We start from the raw sequence: 12,363 nt of genomic DNA on the forward strand, positions 1-12,363 counted from the left end.
CTGCATTTGCAGCTCCTTGATGACTCCAGTTGTGTGTAAATATTAGAAAACAGCAGGGTAATACATTCCAAGAATCACTTGAGTAGTGCCGCAAAGACAAGTGTCCTTACTGGTATTGTAGTCCTACTCCCAAGATCCCCTGCTGTTTCTAATCAGTGCGCACAGCCGTGAAAAAACTGGACTGACATTTACAGGCGCAGCAGGGAGATACTTGACTAGGGAACGTTGGAGATTGTACTACCTGCGTTTCAAAGTGGCCACTGTATATGATAAATCTTCACAGGGGAACTAGTCTGCTCTCCATCTGATGGCTTAATGAGGATATCGATAATGAAGGGGGATCATGTGCACTCCCACACAACCTCATGCCCAATGTACGTTTAGTAAAGTGAAATCTAAGCCTCTGCATGTATTCACTTGGGCTAATTGGAAATCCTGTTTTCATTCAGTCAGTAAAAGTGGGAAAGGGGGAAAAAAATATATAAAAATCTTACTGTGCCTTGCAAATCCACTTACATGACACTTCCAGAAGGCTACTGTAGCTTAAACTGTGCCACTGAATAGCCAGACGCGGGACATCCTAAATACCATTAATGCAGTCAGGTTTCCCGAAGATGGTTCGGTTCACTTCTCTTCCATTCCTTTGGGAATAGGACCAGACCGACTGCCATTTGCTTCTTGCTAGTTCTGCCTAGCATTATCGCTGGAGAGGGTTTGTAATTAGCAATCTAACACTTTGGCTCTTAAGTTTTAATTGTCAATTGAAACCATATTTTAGCCAAGTCCTATTTCTAATTTATGCTCACTCCATTAACGACGTTAGAATGAGCACCGTTAAAAAGATGGGGAAGGAGAGAGGGGGGGTGATGATAGAGGATGCCATAAGTTTTGCTCTATTCCCCTGAGAACAGCCCTGTACAAAATCGTGATTTTTATTTTGGATCATTCTGGTTTGAGCGGTCATGGATAATCAGCTTTGCGGGTGACGTATTTGGCCGTAGGCTGAGGTGCGTTCATAAAGGGGAGAGAAGGGCGCTGCTCACGAGTGGCACGTTTAATCATGCTTTCGTTTGGCAGATCTTAAAGGCGTCTTAATGGAATGATTTTTTTTTATTTTTTTTTACTTTTTGTTTTCCCCTCCTCTTCTACAACATTAAAAATGTATTACCAAAACCATCTGAGGCTCCTTCTGGTAGCGGAGGGAGAGTTTTATTTGCTGGTTTGGACTTCATTCACACAACCAAGCGCTGCCAGCAAACTCCATGCTCCCCCCGAGGAAAGGCTGCTCAATCAAAGCTGTGAGGGTGGATCGTACATCACTGTCGTATCTCTAAGTGTTCGCATAGACCAGTGGCTCTTAACCTATGGTCGTGTCTTAACAATGAATAATCCTAATCTTCTAATACGTAGAAAAAAAAAAACCTTGCTTTTTTGATTTTTTTATATATATATATATTTTATTGATTCCTAAGCATTTTGAACAAAGAATCAAAACATTGCATAAAGTCCTGCAAATAAAATAATTGAGATCAACAAAAGACATGAGTAAAACCCTATGGATACATCATGTAATGAACAAGTGCTAAAGCAGAAATTTAAATAAGCCAAATACACATCCAATCCAGAAATAAAAACGTAAAGTAAACATAACCATGCTGCACAGACTAGTAGTGTTCATTCTAGCACCCTGCGCCTGTCACAACCCGTGCAGTTCCTCTCTCCTCCCTGGGGTGTCGCTCTCTCTGCTCTGATGCTTCTAGCACACTCAGCTGATGCAACAAACTGCTGAGATACAGGCTAGAGTGTGCTAGTAGGTTAAATGCAAAGAGCGACACCCCAGGCAGGACAGAGGAACTGCACTGGTTGTGACAGATGCAGGATGCTAGAATGAACACTAGACTAGGGAGCACCCACTACTAATATAGCAGGCTCAATATCTGCCAGGTGTAATAAAGATGAAACGCATTGAATGAGCAACGGGAGTTTGGCTATGTAACTTTCCCAAACGGTAAAACAATTTGGAAACTAGATTCTTTAGCCAAAGAGGCCTCCAGCCATTCCATTCCCAACAAATAAAATAATTTTTCCTTAGAGAAAAAGAAGATACTTCTGGCTGAATCTAAACCTGTAATATGGTCCTTTTAGTGGCTGCACTCAGAGCAAGTAGAAGTTTCTGACTCCCAGATGACACCTGCTGGCCCTGAGGCAAAATACCCAAAATGCCCATTCTGGAGTAAAAGATGTAAAATGAACCAAATTCTCCAAAGCGAAGCTGCGACTCTGAAGCCAAAAGGCTGTAACTAGAGGGCAAGACCATAAAACATTTTATTACTGACTGACACATTTTAAAAGATCCACAGGTGGTACTAATTATATTACTTGTCACGAGAGCAACTCCAGGGACCCGACCACTTCCAACGCCGGGGTCCCCGAGCTGGAGCAGAGAGATTTTTTATTTTTTTTATTTTAAAGTTGTCTGTCCCGACACCATTACGTGGGTTGGGGGAGAATCCGGTCTTGAGAGCAGTGGGTCACATAGGAGGTTACGGTCTATCTGCAATCCTCACTTTACCTGATTATTGAGCAGCATCTATCATTGAGTTGACCCGGGCGGTGGGGGGGGAGTTTACTATCCCTCAAAGTGCCTCCTTCCCCTGACGCACGTCCAAACTTGATGATCAGCCCTCCAACACACCACTGTACTCTGCCCTGAGGTAAGCGCTGACGTTGCAGTGTAAAGTGTCGTCTGTTGGCCTCAGTTTCTCCTCCGTCTCTATACCTCCTAGCCAGGAAGTGGGTGTTATATTGATTTTTTTTTTAGTTTTTTTGCGTATATTACTTTTCATTTTACTATATTAAAAAATAAAAATTATACTGTAATATTTTTTTTTTCCTCTGTGTGAAATGCGACATTTCATCAAATGTCTGTCTATTGGTTGTCTTTATCCCCCTGTATTGTGCCCATTTTGTTCTAATGTCTTGGAAGTGTAACATGTCTAAGAGATGGGAAAGTCCATTCCTGAAGAGAAATATTTTGTCTGCAGAAAAAGTTATACTAAAATTGCAGGTTCCGGATTAATCCAGGTGGCTCTTTGTGAGGCAGGAGCTCAGGCTATGCGTCCACAAGCCATGGTGGCTGCACGCAACTTAGCAGCTTCGGCCTGTGTTAATTCTATTACCCCTGCCATGTTAGATCCTACCAAGCAAGTGGTTGCTGATAAGGGACTTATGACCATTCCTCCTCAGCCTTCTATAGACCAGACCTGAGGTTTTTCGGAAGCTGGCCATCATGGTCAGGAGTCCCCACCTACTATGAACTAATGAAAGTTGGGTTCAGGGTTGACTCGTTCTGTGAAAGAATTATTAAATATCTTCTTTCTGAAACCAGGTTCCGCATCTAAGATTCAGAAGCATCAGCTCCTTGTTTTACGGTTTTTGGATGGCTTTATTTCTGACTGAGGCTAAAGACCATTTTTGTTATGACTCTGATCTTGAACCTACTGACGTCGACGCTTTAATACAGGCAGTCAAAAATGTCCTGAACAGATGGCGAGTAGGCTGAAGCTCACGACACTGCCCTCTTCTAACAGGAAAAAGAAACCAATTACCTCCTTCCCTTAAACTCCACAATTAGATGATTTCTTGTCAGAAATGTGGCCAACCAGAATATTGCGGCAATGAGGAATCCTTAATCGCCAGAAAGTATCATTTCTGAGCATTGCAATCACATTACAGTACTTACTAGTTTGCCCACTTGGCACCGCAACTGAGCATGCGCTGACTTCTATCGGCTCATACCGGAGGCATGATGATCCCCCCCCCCCCTCTCGAAAAATATTGTGCGCAAGGTAGCCTATAGGCTAACGCCATTTGCAATCGGGTCTAAGCTACAGAAGGCTTGGTAATTCCAGCAGCACAGCAACCCCCCCCTTTTGGAAATGGAGGTCCTTCCTTGAAAACAGGTGTTTTCGGGGGGATGTCACAGATATACTTAAATAAATCCCAGTTTAGGATAGTCTCCATCTTTTTGTCTTTACTGTAGATTGACCTTTAGATGTTAGACCTATCTTTGTATCGGCATGGGTAAACATGAGAGGGGCTGTTCTCCTGGAAGATAGTTTACTGACTGGAAAACCAAGAGTTACTCACCTTAGCTGATTGTATTCTAGAATCATTTGCATATTTAGGAGAAGCAGCCATTGACACTGGCCTAGTGTTTGCTAGAATTTCTGCCTCTACTAGTGCAGCTCGCAGAAGACAAAGGGCCTGATTCAGGTCCGGATGCTACTGAGTATATTACCGCAGTCTTCTGATTATATGAAAACTGTGCATGTGCAGGACCCGTTTAGCGCAGAACAGGGTCCTGCATTCTCGTTCTCAGATCCCCCGAACCGCAGCATGATTGACATGCTGCAGCGTTTGGTAGGCAGAGCTGGGGACGGGCCTGGCCAGCGTTCCCCCGATACGGGGCCGCTTCAACCCTGTTTTCCAGGAGTGACTAGGCCTGGGTCTGTGTCGGTGGATGCAGATTTCTTGGCCTCACAAGCTGTCAGCCTGAGTAAGTTGAAGCTTACTCAGGTTGGCCGGTGCTATAGTGATCCGATGCAGCGTCTACGGCCACTGCACTTGGATCGCTATTGCTATCAGGAGGCGTCTGCTTCCTATAGACGCCTCCTGCAGTATTTAAATATCTGCTGGACGGTGTTGCGGAAGCCACTTCCTTGCGGCTATGTAACACCATCTGGATCTGGCTCTAGGGCTCCGTTACTGGTAAGTTGACCCAGAGTCCAATAAAGCCTTGGAGTTGCTTCCGTTTGGTAGGGAGGTTCTTTTTGGGCCCCGAGACTGAGATAATAATAGCCTTGGCAGTCGTTACAAAAATTTATTTTCTGCCGTCAGCCCCAACGTTTTATGGACCATACTTTTGTTCCTTCCACCGCCAGGGTAGAGTAAGGAACCAACAATCTGCCAGAATGCAGTTATTTGTGCCTTGCTGTGTTAGTCTGAGGTAAACAGACTAAGGTAAACAGATTTCCCACCTGTGGAACCTGGTGGTGGGAGCCCCGTCTGCTGGCATTCAGGGACAGGTGGTTAACCACACCAGATACATGGGTAAGGGGAATTGTCACCACCGGCTTATCTCGTGGATCTCAAAGGTCCTCTACCCAGATCATTTTTTTCCCCAAGGGACTTCATGTAGATATATTCCAAGTGTCGGACTCTTGGAGAAACCATCCTGACCTTTTTGTCTAGTAATTCCTGTTCTATAGTATGTGAAAGGATTATGATTCCATTTAAATCTTCCTGGTCCAAAAAAACAGGTGGGTTCATCTGACCATTACTAAGATTTGAGATCTTACGAGGTGTGGCTATTAAATAAGGAGTCTGCACTTGTAAAAAATAAATAAAACATACTGTGTGAGTTAAAATGAGGGGGAACATTAACCTTTGACTCTCCCAAAACTGTTTTGCAAGTTTCACCCCTCTCGCACAGATAGTTTGCTGTCACGCTGCATTAGAAGAAGTTGTGTTTTTCCGGTGCGTGTTAAAAATGGTTAGTTCAAAAGTAGAGCAAGTGTTAGATTAAAATTTTTAGTTAAATTGAGCAAAACGCCCACTGAATCTTTCTGTATGCTAACACGCTTACGGGGAAGATGTCATGTGCACTCGTGTTTGAGTGGCACAAAAGATTTAGTGACAGCCGTTAGGAAGTTGTCGATGATGAACTTCCCGGAAGGCCTTGCACATCAAAAACAAATGAAAAAATGTGGAAAAAAAATTGAGTAAATTGTTTGAATTGTCCATCGGGATCTGAATGATGAATCAACATTACTACAAAAATGTTCCAGCAACTTCGCGGAAAAGAATCAGAGGAAAGAGGCCAGAATTATGCAAAAAGTGGTTTCTGTCTCCATCAGGACAAGGCACCAGCTCACATAAGCTCTCTGTGAAGAAGTTTTTTAGCCGAGATTCAGATTGCAGTGCTAGAGCACCCTCCATACTCGCCAGACCTAGCACCGTGTGACTTCTTTCTTTTCCCTAAAATCAAATCTGTATCTGTCAAGGGAACCCGATTTGCATTCGTTACTGAGGTAGAGAAGAAAACGACGGAGCTGTGGAGAACAGCTGACAGATAATGAGCTACGATACGGCTCTGGCCAATGGAAACCAAGAATGCTGCAGTGTGTGGATATAGAAGGGGAAAGGAGTTAAAATGTACTTGCTACAATTTGTTTAAATATATTATCAGACTCATTATTTAATAGCCAAACCTTGTATCCATGCATAGACTATTCAAAATGGAATAGTTGACATGGGTAATAATCGGCATGTAAAGGGGTGAGTTTATGATATTGAAATATCTCAAGGACGCCTTCCTACATGTACCTCCTATGGGAGGGTCACTCAAATTTCAAACATTTCCTTTTGGGCTTTCCACAGCACCAAGGGTATTCCCAAAATTAGTTACTGTCATCGGCAGGTCTATTAATATCTAAAGCGGGTGAATGTAATCCCAGATTTAGATGAAATCCTGGTCAAGGTGGATTCTCCACAGATGATGTCATCCCACCTTCACTAGACAATAGAAGCCATAGGGGCATATTCAATTGGGCTTAGTGTGGTAAAAAAGCTTGCAACCAATTTTGGAATACAGCGGGTATGTGCGATCCCGATAGCCGCGGTATCCACTTAAAAAAAAAGTGGTGAAAAAAAAAAAATTTCTGCACTTACCTGCCCGGGGGACTCCGCGGCTCCCGTGGCCTCCTCTCTGTCTGCTGGGAGATGTAGTTCTCCCAGCGTCCATTCAGGGGGAGACACAGCCACTAGGGGCCCACACACACACAACACTCATGCACACACTTACAAACACATACACTAACATTCTCACCCTGCAGCAGAGGACCTGGCTTCCGACGCTGGATGCAGAAGACTGCGCTGCCGAAGGTAAGTAAGGACTAATTAAGCAAATTGGAAACTTCCAATTGCATAATTAGTCCCCAGGGGGGGGCCGCAGGGGTCCCAGAGCGGGTCCCAGTGCTTTTCCCAAAAAATAACGATTTTTTTTTTAAAAAACCTCCCGGGGCTCTAAATTAAAAAAAAACCACACCCAATTGAATAGCATAACTCCTGCACCTGCAGGAAAAACCTCGCAGGTGCAGGATTTTTGCTATTCACGCACCCAATTGAATATGCCCCATAGAATCTCATGGATGGATTTTAAACTACAGAAAGTCCAATCTCATTCAGTCACAGAGAATGAGGTTTATAGGCATACATTTCAAAGAAACAAACTGTTCCTGCCACCAGAAAAAGTTATGGTGAACTTAATAAAATCCTTGTTAAAAAGAAAGTGTCAGTTTATCGGTTCATAGAATTTGTAGGCAAAATTAGTGTCAACTTTCGAGGTGATGCCTTATACCTGCTTTCACTTGGAGCTTTTCCAGATGGAAATTCATATCAAATAAAACACGTCTCACTTGCAAATAAAAACCTTGGGCAAAATTTATTAAGCGGCAACCCTGCCGGTTTGATAGCGGGTCCTATTCCGTTCTAAATACTGGGGGTTTGGTGGTGGTTTGACGGCAGGTTCTATTCTGTTCTAAACCCTAGGGGTTTGGTGGTGGTTCTGCAGCGGTTTCTAAATGAGAGCCCTGTTCTATTCTAGAATGTGTTTTGATGACGGTTTTGGCCTTTAGTAAATCTGCAGATAGCAAAACCGCTACCAAACCACCGGGGTTTAGAACCCGCAACTTAATAAATTGTGCCCCTGGTCTCTCTCCTGCTCCCCCACTCCTCCCCTTCTCACTCCTTTCTGTGGTGGTTAGTCCCAGCCAATCTCAGCAAGGGTAGACCATTCACCATTTGGAACTGGGCTGTGATAACTACTGACGCCAGTCTTCCAGGGATGGGGTGCAAATTGTAACAGAGTACCTTTAAGGGCCGTTGGACAATTAGAGAGTCTTCTCTCTCAATCAATGTCCTGGAACTCTGGGCAGTGTTCAAAGTTCTCCCTGCAGCCCAAGCCATCCTCCAGGGTCATCCAGTAGGGTCCAATCACAATGCCACAGCTGTGACGTATTTAAAAGTGCTCAGACAAGAAGATAGAGTAGTCGAATTATGCAGTGGGCCGATTGTCATGTGCCAGCCATTTTTATCACCCAGGGTAGACTATTGAAGGACAGTTGGGGTCAGTCAGACATAGACATGATGGCCTCCAGGCAGAACTGCAACATGGACAAATACTGTGCCAGGACCAAGAACCCGAAGGTATTTTTGATGCCATGATGGTACCTTGGAACTACAGTACCTTTTTTTTCGTTCAATAGCAATGCTCCCAAGAGGGTTGGAAAAGATAGAGAATGGGGTTCAGGTCATCCTGGTGGTCCCAAGTTGGCCTCAGAGGTAATGGTATGCAGGCCTCCTAGGCATGTGGAGGCACCCCCATGTGACTTCCACTGAGATTAGTTCTTCTCAGCCAGGGTCCTTTCCATCACCTCACATTGCCTCATTTTGCTTGACGAGGTGTCTGTTGAAGCAGCCATCTTGAAGAAAGGGTTTTTCAGACACTGTCATCCAGACTGCTAAATTCCGGGAAACACTAAGGTAGGAGAGTTTCCTAGTTAGCTGCACGCTCATGGAGCAGATTCTGAGATAGGTGCAAGCAAAATAAAATAAAGCCAGTAACTTTGCACCTTGGCAAAACCATGTTGCACTACAGGTGGGAAAGATGTGAAATATGCAGAGAGAGTTAGATTTGGGATGGGGTGTGGCCATACTCAAATCCACATTGCAGTCTAAAAATAAAACTGCCCAGCATTGGTGGGCTGCATGCAAAAGCAGCCAGTATTTACCCCGAATGTACAGTAGTACAAATATTTGTATTTTCCTTGCATTGCAACACGATTTGTTCCAGATGCAGTCCCTTGCTTTCTTTCCTTTGCTCCATGTCGTTCTCCTTTCCTCGTTTTCCATGAAGAATGGTCTCCTGGGGACTAAACCATCTGTTACAGACTATGGGCCTGATTCAGACACGCTTGCGAGCGCACAGCGCTCGCCAGCGGGTCAATGGTCCCCCACTGCGCATGCGCGAGCCCCAGCGTGCGATGGCAGCTCCGTCGCTACTGGACTCACTACAAGATGGGGCGGCTGTCGATGTTGATTGACAGCTCGCCCCGTTTTGTAGGCGGTGAGGGGGCGTGGCTGTGCAAACTGAGGCGTTCCCGAAGGAACGCCTGCCGTTTGGGGGCGGCCCCACTGATATCACGAGTGATGTCAGTGGTGAGCTTCCGGTTCTATTAGAGCCGGAAGCTCACTGGGGCTTGCGGCAGACGAGACCCTACCACAAGGGTCTCGTCGCAATCGCGATGGTCGAGACCATCACGGCAATCACCTGGCCGCTCGTAAAAGTTGTGGGTGGTCACCCACACCTTAGCGAGCAGCCAGGAGGCCGGCTCCAATTAAAAAATTAAAAACGCCCTGATTCAGAGCGAGCACTCTGAAAGAGCGTCCGGGTCTGAATCAGGGCTTATGTTTGTTGTGGACCCGGAGTGGTAACAGGAGTAGACAACGGAACAGGTTTAAACTGCAAAGGGTCATTTAATGAATGTTGGTAGACATGAGCAATTAGATAAACTAAAGTCCAGTAATAACAACTAATATAAACGAATGTCCAGATCAGTGACAGAGATGAATGAGGTGAATCCAGATAGACTGTAAGAGTGAAGTGGATATCCTGGTATGCTGAATAGTGGCTGAGAGGGATATTTGGAAATGCTGTGATGTTGGCTGAAGGAGAATCTGGTAATGCTGTGATGATGGCTGAAAGGAGAATCCGGTAATGCTGTGATTGCTGCGCAGAAATGGGTTAACTGAGGAGCCAGGTTCAGGCATGAGTGGGTCTGGTGGAAGGTGCAGGGCTGATCCCAGCAGAGCGGAGCAGGCTATGCAGGGAGCCGGAGGCTAGGGCAAGCACCAGAGCACATGTCTAAGGTTCAGGAGTGCAGAGAACGCTCTCTCACAGCTGACGCTGTGAACACATTGCACTAGCAACTACAGGGCGCTCCAAAAACCCTTAAGTACCCAGTAATGGAACATGATAGGCCAGAGAGAGCAGGTGACCCACAGATGATTGGCCTGCTATGTCACATGGCCAAATACAAGATGGTGGCGCCCAGACAGCCATGACATGGAGACGCCACTAGACTTACCCTTGCCAGGATGGCCCAACGCTGGCAAACCTCTGCGTACATGCAATGCCAGTCTCCACAAGCCAGCTTCCTCGACAGAAGGACCGCGCCACAGCACCCTCACTGGTAAGGACCGCAAACCTCCACACCGCTAAATCCTGGTCGTGACACCATAATTTCAATCAAGGTTCTTTCCCATTTCCACTTGAACCAGAAAATAGCGGTTCCTGTCTTACCTCAGAAGATTCAGTCAGATACAAATGGCCGACTTCACACCTTAGATGTTCAGAGCCTTAACGATGTATGTTCAGAGGGCTAGAGACCTTTGTTGCTCAGTCCATCTTTTTGTGCATTATAATTTGCAGAAGAGGGGCTGGCCATCACCCGATGGATTACAGCTGTAAACCGTCAGGTTTCAACGTCAGCAGGTAGACCTGTACTTGACTCAATTAGAGCCCACTTTGCTAGGTCCGTGGGAGCTCGTTTTTTGGACGGTGGGTGCTTTTTCTAGCCTAGTGCCCCCTCTTTTCCTGTCTGATAAGGGGAAGGAGAACAGATCAGAGAGAAAGGGAGTTGATGGAGAAGAAAGAAACCGGGGGTCATAAGGCTGGAGAGATACATGGAGAGGGCATGAGGCAGGAGAGAACATTGAGTAAGGGGACTGGTGAGATATGGGGTTATATGCTAGCCAAATTAGCTAGCAACACTGCGAATGACGGGTCAAACTATTCTCATCACTTTTTTTGTCCATGATATGGAGTATAAAGACACTCCTATGGCTTATATGGAATGTCTCCTGACTTTCAGAATCCTTTTGTTTCATCTTAGGCGGTTCATTATGGGAGTTGGGTACGCTAACCCCGACTCTTCTAATGCGGGCAGCGGAATCCCGATGGTGGAAACCCGACGCATGCAGGTAAGTATTCTGACCCTTCCCCGAATCCTACCACTAAACCTAACCCACCCCTTCCACAGCCTAACCCTAACCTTCCTCTTCGGCAGCCTAACTCTAACCCACCAGCTTATGCCTTACCCTCTCCCTAAACCCTAAGCCTCCTGATAACCCTAATACTCATCGTCGAGATCCTGGAGCTGGGATTCTGACTTGTGTTGGGATTCCGGCGCCGGGATTGTGTGTACCGGAAGGTCGACTACATCCCCAGCATACTATATATCTTGACTTTTCCCCATAATCACCAGCCAAAAACCTACATAGCACCAAATCGTAGGACAACAGCAGTTCTTCAAACGTCCTTCTCGTTTGCATGTTCTCAGAACCGATTTGATTTTGTTTAGCTTGCCCTTGATGTACTGTGTAGTCATGTGAACATGATTGTGTTTCCAGCGTAGATCATTCTCAACACCAAGTTGCTGCTATGTGCTAGCAAGGATAAGGGTCTTTTAATGTGACTGCAATAGACTGGGCGATTCATCCATATGGAAGACATCATGCATGGAGCATGTTTTTCTCTTTTGGAGAACAGTTGCTGACGTTGGACACACAGCAACTGAACGTTTCTCTAATTGAATTTTCATTTTAACACATCGAGAAGTTCCTTCTTTTGCCAGCTAGCGTCAGCTGTCTTATGAATTGTAAATGTTTCCGTGTTAAAGTACACACACTGGCACGGAGAGCCATCACACGGAATAATTCCGGCCTTACCGCTGCATCTGTGCAGACATAATCAGCATTAGAAGGGCTTGAAGTGTACAATTGCAGAAGTATTACTGTACGTGCGTGTGATGTATCCTGTCACTAACGTTTCTATCAATTATCGCCTGTAACAAGGAGGTCAAGTCTGAGCATAGGGGAAATAAAATGAAAACTATATGTCACTTTGGAAATTGAAATGCTGAGATGTGAAATAACCGCTTCCAGCCGTCAGGGGCTTCTTGTAGCCTTCCAGCTGTTGTGTAACTACAAGTCCCAGCATCTGGGGCCAATCATAACGCTCATATTCAGACAGCACGTTTATTTGTTCTTTTTTTGGGGGGGCTGCCCTATACCGTAATCTATATCTTATGACATTGGCTGTCAGTCAAGTGCATTCATTTGCTCTCCTGCTATTGTAGCTACTCGTTTACATGTTACACACTATCTTATTATTTTATTGATTTATTGCTGAAATGTATTCGGTGCTGCAGTGAGGGTGGAATGGTGAATAATATAGGGGGA

Source organism: Taudactylus pleione, unplaced genomic scaffold (assembly GCF_031769625.1).
Source record: "Taudactylus pleione unplaced genomic scaffold, aTauple2 ptg001623l, whole genome shotgun sequence".
In the NCBI taxonomy this organism is placed as follows: domain Eukaryota; kingdom Metazoa; phylum Chordata; class Amphibia; order Anura; family Myobatrachidae; genus Taudactylus; species Taudactylus pleione.